The sequence below is a fragment of the Hemitrygon akajei genome, chromosome 1 (assembly GCF_048418815.1).
Source record: "Hemitrygon akajei chromosome 1, sHemAka1.3, whole genome shotgun sequence".
NCBI lineage: Eukaryota > Metazoa > Chordata > Chondrichthyes > Myliobatiformes > Dasyatidae > Hemitrygon > Hemitrygon akajei.
The window spans coordinates 25,580,093-25,595,582 of NC_133124.1; the positions used below are offsets into that span (position 1 = coordinate 25,580,093).

General features: G+C 42.2%; 1 protein-coding gene across 3 annotated transcripts in view; it reads left to right on the plus strand.

Moving 5' to 3' along the window:
- Nucleotides 1-15,490, plus strand: part of pag1 (phosphoprotein membrane anchor with glycosphingolipid microdomains 1) — a 151,990-nt gene that overhangs the window by 55,217 nt on the left and 81,283 nt on the right. The window lies entirely within an intron of this gene.

A 15,490-nucleotide genomic window follows, 5' to 3' on the forward strand; every position in this document is an offset into this window, starting at 1 on the left:
TTCAATGAAACTGGAAGTTGTTCATTCCAGAATGAAGGAGATGTCCTCCTTCTTCAAAGAAAGGGGCTTCCCTTCCTCCACCATCAACGCTGCCTTCAACCCATTTGCTTCCATTTCACGCACGTCTACCCTCCGCCCATCCTTCTGCCACCCCACTAGGGATAGGGTTCCTCTTGTCCTCACCAACCACTCCACCAGCCTTTGTGTCCAGCACATAATTCTCTGTAATTTCCACCATCTCCAATGGGATCCCACCACCAAACACATCTTTCCCTCCCACTTTCTGCTTTCCTCAGGGATACCTCCCTATGCAACTTTTCTTGTCCATTTGTAACTCCCCACAGATCTCCCTCCTGGCACTTATCCTTGCAGTGGAACAAGTGTCACACTTGCCCCTGCACCACCTCCCTGACTACCATTCAAGGCCCCAAACAGTCCTTCCAGGTGAGGTGACACTTTCATCTATGAGTCTGTAGGGGTCATCTACCATATCTAGTGCTCCTGGTGTGGCTTCCTGGATGTCGGTGAGACTCAACGTAGATTGGGATACCGGTTTGCCGAGCACCTACACTCTGTCCGCAAGGAAAAAGCAGGATCTCCCAGTGGTCATCCATTTTAATTCCGCTTCCCATTCCCATTCCGACATGCAAGTCCAGGGCCACCTCTACTGAGGTTGGAGGAGCAACACCTTGTATTCCATCTGAGGGTCATCCAGAATAGTGATGAGTCTGCATAACGACAGCAGGTGGACCAACTGGCGCTCTGGTGCATTAGAGTAAATTCCTTGTATGTGCATAGGTACTTGGCGATTAAATTCTGATTCTGAGTAGCCTCCAACCTGATGGCATGAACATTGATTTCTCGAACTTCCAGTAATGGCACCCTCCTCCACGATTCTCCATTCCCATTTCCCTCTCTCTCCCTATCACCTTTTCTGTCCCATTACTTTTGTCTGGTGCGCCTCCCCCCTTCCCTTTCTTCCATGTGCTTTTGTCCTCTCCTTTCAGATTCCCCCTCCTCCAGCTGTGTATCTCTTTCACCAATCAACTTCCCAGCCCTCTACTTCTCTTGTCTGCACCCCCCCCCCCCCCCCCCCCCGATTCACCTATCACCTACTACCTGGTATTTCTTCCTCCCCTCCCCCATTCTTACTCATCTTTTTTTTTCCAGTCCTGACAGAGGGTCTTGTCACGAAATATCGACTGTACTCTTTTCTATAGATGCTGCCTGGCCTGCTGAGTTCCTCCAGCATTTTGTGTTGTTGCTCTGGATTTCCAGCATCTGCAGATTTTCTCTCGTTTGGACATTGTTCTTGTCGCAAATGATTGTGGCCTGGTTTACATTAAACTGCAAGCCTTGCCATCAACTTCTGCTCAATCCAAAGTAGCTTTCACTTAGTGCGGTATTGAAGTATTGCATGAATAATCACATTTTAGCTCGGCAAAAGCTAAATGACCAAAACTGAGCCATAGTGTTGCTATTGAGCTATCAGTGGTTTCTGCAGCTGTAAATGTGATTGGACCTGCCTTCCTAGATCCCTTCAGCATCTTTGGTTACCAAAAGAAAGAAAAATATTGTGCATTAATAGTTTCTTCACTGGAATCAAATACAATAGTCATCTGAAAATACAGTGGATTCCAATTAATTGAGATGCATCAGGACCAGTATATTTTTGCCCAATTAAGCATCTATCCCAATTAGCTGAAGATTAATGGAAATAGTTAAAAGGTATACAAAAGACAAACTACTGTTTAACTGAGTAACAATTTATGTATTGAAATGAAATGTAGAGCAAATTAAAACACTGTCACTACCTGACAGTACTGTAAAACTGTATCAGTTTCAACAGAGGACTTCATCTGCCGTGTTCATTCAATTGTCTGGAATGAACAAAATCAGCACAGATACCTAGTGCAGATCGCCTTCGTACAAGGCTTAAGACCCCAACATGGGGTCCACGGCAAAATAAAGTTTGGGAACTCCTGATTTAGACGTTTGCATCCTTCAAGCCTTCATTTTTACTCCTGGCAAGCCTGAGTGCTTGAAACTGCATTGTGTAAACCAATTTTGAATTGTCTTACTGCTTATTTCTCACCAATTATCAGTGACAAAAATCACTGCTTATTGAACACAAACACATGCAACTGACGCTATTGGAAAAACTGATTGCTCTAACCATTGCATATATGTAAGCACACATGACTGATGCTAGTTAGAAACACTTCAGCAACAGTCTTCCTCCCCAATTAAGCGGCATAATATCCCAAGGGAACAAAAGGAATCCTGGTTATTTTCTTGTTTAGTTTTTGTTCTCTAAGCATTGTCTCAAATAAATGACCGCCCTGAAGGCCAATTTAACTGGAATCTACTGTATTTCTCACTTTCCCTTCCTAATTTCCCAGTTGGTCCTTGAATCACCAGCTCTTTACTTCACCCCTCCCCTTCTGCCGGTTTCATCTATCACCTACCACCTTGTACTACTCCCCTAGCCTTCTTGCTCTAACTTCTCATCCTTTTTTTTCCACTCCTGATGAAGGGTTTCTGCCTGAAACGTTGACTGTTTATTCCTTTCCATAGGTGCTGCCTGGCCTGCTGAGTTCCTCAAGCATTTGTGTATGTTGCTTGGATTTACAGCATCTGCAAATTTTCACTTCTTTGTACAATTATGATTCTTGTGTATATTAATTTGCCATTCTTCATACTAGGCAGAATCATTGTAAAGCTGCTTTTGCAAATGTTCAAATCCTTACTGTGGAAAGAAACCGTGATATTAGCCCCGATATTCTAACAGTAAGCTACCTGTACTTGCTCCTGCAATATGAAGATGCAATCTTGTATTTTCTACATACTCCAATGTTGCTTTGCTAATTTAGCACCCTCTTGATCACAAATGGCACAGCCTTCCATGGTTGCTGGGGACAAAATTAATCCCTGCAGTCCAGGACAACCATCTTTCATAGAATGGTTGATAATTTTAACAATGGTCAAAGCCACACATCCAGGCTGAACCAGGTGTCAACGCTGTCAGATTGGAAGCTTGTGAAAGGTGAGTATTTCTGATTTTTTCTCATACTCATTCTTTCATGTGTGATTACTGGGCATCTGACAAGTTACTTCTCTATTGGACTGAACTCCAAACAGAGTCCTAAACACGTACGTGTGTGTGTGTGTGTGTGTGTGTGTGTGTGTGTGTGTGTGTGTGTGTGTGTGTGTGTGTGTGTGTGTGTGTGTGTGTGTGTGTGTGTGTGTGTGTGTGTGTGTGTGTGTGTGTGTGTGTGTGTGTGTGTGTGTGTGTGTGTGTACACAATAAAGTGAAGTATATGTAGTTCATTGAGAAATTACCCATAAAGTTTCAGTCTATTAAATTTCTGTAAACTTCCGAAGGAGCAAGTAACAAATGAAAACCTCTTCTGATAAGATTGATGTCGAGCAGCAGTGATTGGTGAATGTACTGTTAAATCACTGCTGTGGTCAGGCAAGTCATCTATTGTGTATCTTGCAGGCTTATGGCTATTCTGTGAAACAGGTTGAAAATATGTTTAATTGAAACCACAATGCTATCAAATAGTTTTGCTGATTCGGCCACTGCATATTTTACATTCCTATATCCCAGCAGCTTTAAAAGTATTGTATTGAATATAAAGCATGGACTACACGACGGACATAACAAAAATTGAATTCATTCTTATTGCAAATAATTGTGGATTGATTTGGTGCATTTTATACGGCGAGGAACCTTTTAAATCATGTGCCTAATGTGAGAAACTGAATTTTGTTTTTCTACATTCCTGCCCTGATTGAAAGAGTGCGGAGAAAATTTAGAAGGATCTTGCCGAGACTTGAGGACCTAAGTTATGGGGTACAGTTGAATAGGTTAGGACTTTATTCCCTAGAGCGTAGGAGAATGAGGGGAGATTTGATAGGGTGGGGAATGCGGGGAGATTTGTTAGAGTTATACCAAATGATGTGGGGTGTAGGTAGGATAACTGCAAGCAGGCTTTCTCTACCTAGGTTGGGTTAAGGTTGCAAGGTGAAATGCTTAAGGGGAGCATGAGGAGGAACTTCAGAGCGCTGAAAGTTCTGGAACGAGCAGCCAGCAGAAATGGAATGAGAGTTGGATTTCAACATTTTAGAGAAATTTGGATAAGTACATGGATGAGAGAGGTATGGAAGGCTATGGTCCAGGGACAGGTTAATAGGACTAGACTAAATATTAGTTCACACAGACTGGGTGGGCTCAAGGGCTGATTGCTGTAGGATTCTGTGACTCTGACACATATTTGAAACCCATACAGATGAATTGGTTTATTTAATAGTGTAAATATGATTTCTTAGCACCAGTCTCCAGTTTCTGAGTTGTGGCAAACAGTGGAGGGGTGGAAATGATCTGTGGTTAGTGGTGATTCACAAATCATAGAGCAACTCTTCTTCCTGACAGGTCGTCGAGATTAGCATTGCTAATAACGTTGCTTATAGCTTGTCATTACCCCAAGAAACATTAAAGCTGACCAGGATTTGAAACCGGGACAGTAATGTGCAATAACTGAGGATGTATACTGAAAGTGATTTAATGCCACTTTTCTAGACTGCATTAGCTGGCTCCCGGGAGGAACTGGAGTGCTGGAACTGCAGAGTGGTCTTGATGGAAAAAACAACTGGGGCACAGCACATACTGTACCTTTGCTATGCCCGAATTAATTGGTGGAGGAATATTTCAGAATCAATTTTAGAGAAAGAAAAATTTGTTCTGAATTTACTCCAGAATTTTTCACTGGTGTCAGAAGGATGTGTAGATACCTGTAAGGGTCTCGGCCTGAGATGTTGCTTCTTCAGCCCTGTCCACAGATGCTGCCTGACCCCCTGCAGAGTTGTTCCCAGTATTCTGTGTTTGTTACTCTAGATACCTGGCTGTCCCTTTTTGCATGACCTCAGTGCCAAGTCAAAACAATTGAATATTCTTGTACACCTGTGACATTAAAAATGCTATATTCAGTTGATTCCTAACGTCATACAAATGGGGAATTAGGACATTTTCAAACTTTTTAAATGTAAGATTAAGTGGGATATTTCTCTAAGTTTAAAATCACCGGTATGTGTTGAGAAATTTGTTGTCTTTGCAGCAGCAGTACAATGTAATTGAGGGGAAAAAAACATGTATTACACCAAGATATTTCTATGTGTGTATACACATGTGCACGTACATACGCATGCACACAGACATGAGTACACACGTGCACGCACTCCCATGCATCCACGCATGCACAACCCATACACACACAAGTAAACACACCATACAAGCTCACTAATATATTCACTGTGTGCACATCCACGTGTGTACACACCACATGTATGCACACCCACACACCATACATGTGTGCACACATACACGCCCACATATGTACGAGTTCACACACATGTATGTACATGCATGTGCAGTACGTGAGCACACACTGTACACGTACATGCATGTGCATCTATACACCTACCCTTTCGCATACATACAGGTCCACACAGGAATGCACGCACACCCATACTACACATGTACACACACCACACACGTATAAACACATACACCGTACACACCACGTACACGGGCACACACCACACACACACTACACATATGACTCAGTGTGCACACATGCATGTACGTGCACGGATATACACATACACACACCACACGCATGTCCAGACACCACACACCTTACATGTCCATGCACATATGCACATCCACGCACCCACTCACCCACCACACCCGTACACCACACTGGTACACTTACACATGTACACATCCACGAATGTGCACAGGCCCACACACCACGCTTGCTCATCCGCATCTGCATGCACTCTTGTACATACACCAATGCATAAACACACTATTTGCATACACATATGCAAGCTTATACATGTACAATATACGTGTGTGTACGTGCACATGTATTCTTGAGTACTGGCATGTATTCACACGCTCATCCACACGTACATGCACGTACACATCCACAACCATGCACACACCACATACCATACATATGCCCACATACGCGTACCACAGATACCACATACATACATACGCACACGTTCTCTCACAGCCTCTTCTGCTTGGGGTCTGTAGATGCTGTGATTAAGGGCTGCTGCAAATCAAGTGCTTTCACAATGCAGACATTGGCGTAGGATGACTACAACCATTAACTGCACAGTGATTCCTAGGAAGTATGACTGATCCATTTTAGCAATGTTAAATAATAGATTAAAGATTGATCAAGAAATCAGTGGGAAATCCCCTGGCTTTTAAACTAGTACCATGGGACCTCTTGTATGTGCTTTTGAGCAAGTAGGGTTGTGGCTGAACATTTGACCTGAATGTCAGCTTCCAACTGCTTGATTTGTCAGCCAAAGGCAAGCAAATATCTCAGTTATTTATTTACTGAGCAACGCAGCACAAAGTGGGTCCTTCTGGCCCCTTGATTCATGTTGCCCCTGCAACCTCACAACCCCGATTAACCCTAGTCTAACTTTTGAGGTGGCGTGAAGTTTTTTTGTTTTAATAGCCCTGTAGCATTTTCCAGAAGGGAGCTGTTGGAAAAGGACTGCTGGGTGGGTAGACAAAGGATGTCCAATTAAAATTCATTTATATTGGATAAAAATTTTGCCCTGTGATTTCTCTTCCTCTCCCCACAACTCCCCATAGCATTGAATAAACTTATGATTTGTTCTAATACATAACAATAGTTCAATTTTTGAATTGAATGGTTACTTCTGTTGATTGCAAGTTTTTTTATGATTGGAAGCTGCCTGACAGAGAATTTTATGATTGTTGTATATTTAAAGCCTTAGTTAAAATAGATTGCATATACTTTCGTGGATTCAGCTAACAGCTGATGGTGGTGGGTGACTAATTTACACAGCTTTGATCTCAAATTGAATAACTGTGGTCAGTGTCCACCCATCTTTTCCACTGAGCCTTTGCACAATTGTGCACCGCCCTTTGGATGGGAATTTGTTGTGTGGGTTGCAATTCATGATTCATGTATCCTCTGCGGACTGGCAGAGATGAAAACCTCAACCTCCACGAGATTATCTTGCAGGCTGGAGCAGGTTATTTATTTATGATTTTCATTTTAGCAAAATATTAAAATAATAAAGTTTCAACTTCAGATTTCGAAGTTTGTCGGCCAAATTCCCCGGACTACAAGGGATTGGAGCTCACTGATACCTTTTTGTGCATGCTATCAATTTGGGTTTTTCTACATAACTTTTTCTAAATTCTCTTCTGGTTCCCTTTGCAGTATTTGTTTTCCCTTGGGCAACTGACAGCCTTCCAAAAATGGAAATCATAAACTCGAGGGATTCCACAGATGCTGGAAATCTTGGAGTAACGTGCAAAATGCTGGAGGAACCCAGCAGGTCAGGCAGCATCTACGGAGAGGAATAAGCAGTCGATGTTTTGAGCCAAGTTTTGATGAAGGATCTCAGCCCAAAACAGCAACTGTTTATTCCTCTACATTGATGCTACCTGACCAATTGATTCTTTTAGTGTTTTGCACGTGTTACTTCCAGAAATGGGTATGTGGTCCCTAAGGATACTTCAGTTATCAGTCTATACCATCTGAGGCCACAAACCAGGCACGCCCGGGATCCTCTTCAGTTTGCGTATAAGGAGAAGGTGGGAGTGGAGGATGCTATCACGTATTTGCTGCACAAATCCCTCTCTCACCTGGATGGGGTCAGTGGTGCTGTGAGGATTACATTCCTGGACTTCTCTAGTGCCTTTAACACCATCCAGCCCAAGATCTTAAGGCACAAACTAACGGAGATGGGAGTAGACTCTCACATGGTGGATTGGATAGTGGACTACTTGACAGATAGACCTCAGTATGTGCGGTTGGGAGACTGTAGGTCTCACATGGTGGTCAGCAGCATAGGAGCGCCGCAGGGGACCGTGCTCTCTCCGGTCCTGTTCACCCTGTACACATCAGACTTCCAATATAACTCGGAGTCCTGCCATGTGCAGAAGTTCGCTGATGACACGGCCATAGTGGGGTGTGTCAGGAATGGACAGGAGGAAGAGTATAGGAAACTGATACAGGACTTTGTGATATGGTGCAACTCAAACTACCTGCGTCTCAATATCACCAAGACCAAGGAGATGGTGGTGGACTTTAGGAGATCTAGGCCTCATATGGAGCCAGTGATCATTAATGGAGAATGTGTGGAGCAGGTTAAGACCTACAAGTATCTGGGAGTACAGTTAGACGAGAAGCTAGACTGGACTGCCAACACAGATGCCTTGTGCAGGAAGGCACAGAGTCGACTGTACTTCCTTAGAAGGTTGGCGTCATTCAATGTTTGTAGTGAGATGCTGAAGATGTTCTATAGGTCAGTTGTGGAGAGCGCCCTCTTCTTTGTGGTGGCGTGTTGGGGAGGCAGCATTAAGAAGAGGGACACCTCACGTCTTAATAAGCTGGTAAGGAAGGCGGGCTCTGTCGTGGGCAAAGTACTGGAGAGTATGACATCGGTAGCAGAGCGAAGGGCACTGAGTAGGCTACGGTCAATTATGGAAAACCCTGAACATCCTCTACATAGCACCATCCAGAGACAGAGAAGCAGTTTCAGCGACAGGTTGCTATCGATGCAATGCTCCTCAGACAGGATGAAGAGATCAATGCTCCCCAATGCCATTCGGCTTTACAATTCAACCGCCAGGAGTAAGATATGTTAAAGTGCCGGGGTTAGGACTCAATGTATTTAAGTAAACTACTTAAGAACTTTTTAAAAGCTATTATTAATGCTTTTTGAGAGGGTGATTTTAGATGCATATCATATTTTTACTGAGTTAAGTATTGTATGTAATTAGTTTTGCTACAATAAGTGTATGGGACATTGGAAAAAATGTTGAATTTCCCCATGGGGATGAATAAAGTATCTATCTATCTATCTATCTATAAAAAAAAATTAAAACAGAGATTTTATCAAAAAAAAACAAATCATGTTGTTGGAATTCCAATCAAACAAAAACAGGATGGAAAATTGTAGATTTTGAATTGAGACAATACATTTTAAAAAATCACCATTCTACTGAGGAGTTTGAATTTGGGAAGTCAGTGAAGAAAGAAGAAGTAACAGGAGTTCACCAGAACAGAGGACTTATACTGAAGGGAGGTGGTTTACTGTAAAAAGAGCAGCTTGCACTAAGCTTGCTACTTTGTCAGACAGGTCAACACACTGAATGTTGGAAACTATGTGCAATGTCCTGGTTCCTTTGGAAAATTGATGACTCTTGATTCATCAGACTTGTGCAAATTTTGATCTCTGCAGCTGACCATCTATTTTAATGGCAATTTGTTTTAAGTATAGATTTTTAAATTGGAAAGAAAATATTGCACTAGGTTATTTTCAGCTAAAATCAATTTAACTGACGGTAAAAATATTCAAGTGATTTATGTTCTAAGTGTGATCCAAATTGAGATATTCATGGTTATACTTCAGCCTTTGAATGCCTGTAAACATTGCTTTTTTCAACCCAAAGAGGTATTGTGAGAAGTGGTTAAAAATTGGTTGGTCTAAGCTGGTTTATTCTTGGTCTGTGAGCAAGGTTCCCAAAGGTCTACTGCAACATGCAGCATATTAGTGTTTTGGAAAGCAATATTTAAAGATCTAGTCACCATCGAACAAAATTAAGCCAAATATTTTTTACACTGTTTCCTTCAGTTTTCTGCTCTTGGGGCCTTGTGCTGCCAGCATTAACGTCGTAGAGTACTGACGAAGTGTGCGGTCAGGGGAGCCATACTGTGTCCTTTTGAGTGAACAAAGTAACACCACAATTCTGATTTGTTCAACTGATATAAAATTAGGAGGTGGCATTGTAAGGGAAGAAGGGGACCATAGATTTTCATCAGTTAGGGAAGTTGGCAGAGGAGGGCAAATGGACTTCAGTGTGAGTTGATGCATTTTGGAACTTTATTGTTCATATGCACGGTACTTTCTCTGAAGCTGCGACACATTATTCTGCATTATTATTTTTACCCTGATCCACCTCGGTGCGCTGTGTAATGATTTGATCTGTATGAACAATATGCAAAGCAAGCCTTCATAACTCTGCATGTGACAATAATATCCCAAATCCAAACCCGTTTAGGACTTGCACCTTGAAGAGTAGGGCACTAGACAGTGTAATGGAGTACAAATGCATAGTGTATTGACAGTGCCATCACAGTTAGACAGCGTGGTCTATGGCGGCCTCTATTACCATGGTGAGGCTGCTCAGGTTGTAGGAGAAACATCTCCTGTTCTGCCTGCGTCCTGACAAAGGGTCTCGGCCCGAAACGTCGACAGTGCTTCTCCCTATAGATGCTGCCTGGCCTGCTGCCTTTCACCAGCATTTTGTGTGTGTTACATGTTCTGCCTGGTTAACTTTCACCTGATGCATCAATATTTCTCCAACCTCCCATAAACTTTTTCCCTCATCATTACCTTTTCTTCAATTCCCACTCTGACCTTCCTCTTACCTCTTTGCCTCACCTGCCATACGTCACAATCAACACCTCTAATGCGAAGCTGCAGAACTTCTGTCATGAATTTAGTCAGCTTCATCTTGGGTACCAGCCTGCAGAGTACCCAGGACATCTTCAAAGAGCGGTGTCTCAGAAAGGCAGCATCCATTATTAAGGACCTCAGCACCCAGGGCATGCCCTTTTCTCACTGTTACCATCAGGTAGGAGGTACAGAACCCTGAAGGCACACACTCAGTGATTCAGGAACAGCTTCTTCCCCTCTGCCATCCGATTCCTGAATGGACATTGAACCCGTGAACAACACCTCACTTTTTCAATATATTATTTCTGTTTTTGCATGATTTTTAATCTATACAATATACATATACTGTAATTGATATAATTTTTATTTATTATTTTCTCTGCTATATTATGTATTGCATTGAACCGCTGCTGCTAAGTTAACAAATTTCACATCACACGCTGGTGATAATAAACCTGATTCTGATGATGCCCCTCCTCCTTCCCATGATTCCATGGTCCACTCTCTTCTCCTATCAGATTCCTCCTTCTTCAACCCCTTACCATTTCCACCTATTACCTCTCAGTTTTTTACTCCTTCCCCTTCCTCTCCCCCTCGCCCCCCCCCCACCTTCTGGCTTTTTCCCCTTTCCTTTTGAGTACTGATGAAAGGTCTTGCCCCAAAACATTAACCGTTACATAAGAACACAAGAAATAGGAGCAGACCCATCAAGCCTGCTCTGCCATTCAATAAGATCATGGCTGATCTGGCCGTGGACTCACCTCCGCCCACCTGCCTTTTCCGTATAACCCTTAATTCCCCAACTATGCAAAAAATTTCCATAGATGTTGCCCAACCTGAGATCCCCCAGCAGGTCTGTGTTGCTCTGGTGAAAAGACATTATGTTCCGGTTGTGTAAATCATTCGTGAGACCGCACTCGAAGTGCTGTGTACAGTTTTGGTCACCCTGTTTAGGAACGATGTCATTAAACTGGAAAAGATTTGCAAGGAGCACACACAAAATGCTGGAGGAACTTAGTAGACAAGGCAGCATCTATGGAAAAGAGTACAGTTGATGTTTTGGGCCGAAACACTTGAATTTTTTGTGTATGTTGCTTAGATTTCCAGCATCTGCAGCTTTTCTCTTGTTTAAGGATATTGCCAGGACTAAAATCCCTAAGCAAGAGGGAGAGATTGGCCAGGCTTTGCCTTTATTCCTTGGAACACAAGAGAACATGTAAAGAAATTATATGAGAGACGTAGATGAGGTGCATGGTGACAGTCTTTTCCCCAGCGTATGGAAGAGCCAAAGTTGGGTAGAACGGGAGTCATATAGAGAGCTGAAAAGGAGAACGTCCAGGGTAGTAATCTCTGGATTACTGCCTGTACCTCACGCCAGAGAGGGCAAGAATAGGATGTTTTGGCAGATGAATGTGTGGCTGAGGATTGGAGTAGGGGGCAGTATTTCAGATTTCTGGATCACTGGGATTTCCTCGGGTGAATGTCTGACCTGTATAAAAATAATGGGTTACACCTGAACACGATGGGGGAACTTTGTGGGTAAGTTTGCTAGAGCTGTTGGGGAGGGTTTAAACCAGTGATTACCAGTGGGGATGGTTACGTGCCCTAAGGGGAGGGGCGTGTTCGGGGAAATATAAGTCGTCAGGAGACGTTCAAGATTCTTGGGGGGGGTAAGCGGCACCCTAACTTGAGGCAGGAGACCTGACTGACCATGTCATCTCGCTGCTGTCACCGGCGTCCAATAGGGATTCCCAATTTGTGTTAATTATTTAGTTTAATTTAGCCCCGTTAATGATGGATAAAACATAGACACGATCTCTGAGTCTGAAGGTGGTGAGGCCTTGAATTCTAATGCTGCTAAGAACTAGAAACAACAAAAAATGCATCAGGAGTATGGTTTTAAGAGTAAGGAGTATGGTAAAAGTGTTACATACCAGGAGTATGGTTTTATTCCATTCCCTTCAGAGCAGTGTCCCCCCCCCCCCATTTGTCTTATTTGTAATACTGTACTGTCTAATGAAGTCATGAAACCATTAAGAGTGCAGAAAGATTCCATAAAAGACACCCTGAAAAGGATACTTATGATATTACTCAATTCCAGAAGATGAAAGAAGCATTGGAAAAGTGTTGCACACTCAATTCCAAGAAAGCTAAAAATGACTTTTTTTTTTAGTGGTCTCATTGCTTCTTATAACATTTAGACCATAAGACATAGGAGCAGAATTAGGTCATTCAGCCCATTGAGTCTGCTCTGCCATTCCATCATGGCTGATCCCGGATCCACTCAACCCCATACACTTGCCTTCCCGCCATAACCTTTGATGCCCTGACCAAGCAGGAAATGATCAACTTCCGCCTTAAATTACTCACAGACTTGACCTCCACCACAGTCAGTGCAGAGCATTGCACAGATTCACTACTCTCTGGCTTTTAAAAAAAAACTCCTCCTTACATTTGTTCTAAAAGGTCACCCTCAATTTTGAGTCTGTGCTCTCTAGTTCTGGACACCTCCACCATAGGAAACATCCTCTCCTCATCCACCCTATCTAGCCCTTTCAACATTCGGTAGGTTTCAATGAGATCCCCATGCATTCTTCTGAATTCCAGTGAGTACAGGCCCAAAACTGCCAAACGCTTCTTGTATGATAACCCTTTCATTCCTGGAATCATCCTTGTGAACCTCCTCTGGACTCTCCCCAATGAGAACTTACCCTTTCTGAGACATGGGGCCCAAAACTGTTAATACTCCAAGTGCGGCTTGACTAGTGTCTTATAAAGACTCAACATTAACTCCTTGCTTTTATGTTCTATTCCCCTTGAAATAAATGCCAACATTGCATTTGCCGCCTTTACCATAAACTCAACCTGTAAATTAACCTTCTGGGAGTCTTGCATGAGGACTCCTAAGTCCCTTTGTACCTCTGCTTGAACCTTCTCCCCATTTAGATAATAATCTGCACTATTGTTCCATTTCCAAAATGATAGCAAAGTGTGGAAAATCTCATAAAATTGGTGAAAGATTAATGCCTGCTGTATCAGAAGTGCTCACCGCTGTTCTCAAAATGGATACCAGTATTTTAAAATAAATTATTTTGAGTAATAACTCTGTACCTCATTGTATTGATGAGATGAGTGAAGACATTGAGTATCAACTATGCACAGAGCTACAAAATACAGAATTGTAGATACAACTTGAGTGAACTGTGTGAGACAAGGAGACGTTGCTAATGGCATATGTATAGTTTATCAAAAATGGAAAGGTTTATGAAGAGCTACTCTTTTGTAAAAAGTTAAAAACAAATATCAATGGAGAATCAATCTACGACAAGCTCAAAATGTATTTTGAGGATCTAAGTATTCCGATTAGGAACATGATTTCTTGTGCAAAAGATGGAGCACCATCTATGACAGGTTGCCATGCTGGTTTAGTGGCATTTATGAAAAAGGAAATTCCAAGTCGATTTGCATTCCATTCTGTAATTCATCATAAAATTCTTGCAGCCAGAAACCTCAGCCAGTGACTTTTTTTCAAGCATGGCTCTTGTAATATCTGATATCAACAAAATTGAATAGCATAATATTTTGCCAGTTATGCCAAAATAACAATGGAGAGCTTGACGCTCACTTCTTCACAGTGAAGTGTGTTGGCTGTCAAAAGGCTGCTGCTTAAAACATTTCTTTGATCTTTTTGACACTGATTGAATTTTTGCTCAAAGTCGACAAGAGCTTGGGAAACAAGATTGAATTTCTACGTGGAGATGTGGCATATCTAGCTGACCTGTATGACAAAATGAACACTCTAAACATGAAACTGCAGGGTGAGAATTTCAATTTAATCCAGGCAAGAAGTACAGTGTCTACTTTTATTGGAGAATTTGAAATATTTAAGCAAAACATTGGGAGAAGAATATTCTCACAGTTCCCCTGCATGGTAAGTATAACATCCTCTTTCACAGACAGTGATTTGCAGGAGTACCGCTTACATCTGCAGTCACTGAAGAAGGATTTTCAGAATCAATTCAAGGATTTGAATGATCTGGAAATTCCAGATTAGGTAATTAACCCATTTCTTTGCAAGGTGGAAGAGCAAGCAGAGAGCTTGCAAGGAGAAATGATCAAAATTCAGAATGATGAAGAAGCAAAATGCTTTTCAAAAATGTCAGCTCTTGTGATATGTGGCTATACTGTCATATGAAGTTTCTTGGTCTTTGGAAAAGAGCCAAACTACTCTTCATTGCATTTCCATTCTCCTACCTTGTTGAAAGAGGCTTCAGTGCACGTACAGTGCACTTCAGAACCATATACTCACAAAAAACAGAAACCACTTGGACATTGTTATGCATGGGACTTGAGGCTTTTGCTGTCACAACTTGAACCAGATATATCAACTCTTGCTAAAAACCAAGCTCATTGATAGTAAAGCTGCTATACAGCACACAAGTACTGTGTAAGCCATGTTTAATGACAAAAAATTAAAGCAGTATTGTTTTTCTCATCTTGGCATATGGTAGACATTTTTTACACTATGGGGGCTCCGGGAAGTATATTGTGCCTAAGAGGGTTGTTGGCAATTATGAAGCTGCTTTTGGGGGGCATTGGCCTAAAAAAAAGGTTGGAAAACTGGTTTCAACTAATTTGGTAGGGGGATGGAAATCAGAGTGATAGGGCTAAGGATGGGGCAGTTGGTACACAGTTGGATGCAGTGTGTATTCAGGCTGCGAGGGAGAATTGCCAGATGATGGGGCAAAATTGCAGTCAGTAGGATGAGTTCAAGTGTAACATGGGGCCATAATCAAAAAAGGTGATGAATATAGGACTGAAGGTGTCATATTCGAATACAGGAAATGTACGGAATCAAGTAGATGATCATGTAACAAAGTTAGTGATTGACCTTGTAGGCATCACTGAGTCATGGCTGAAAGAAGATCACAGTTGGGAGCCTAACGTCCAAGGATGCACA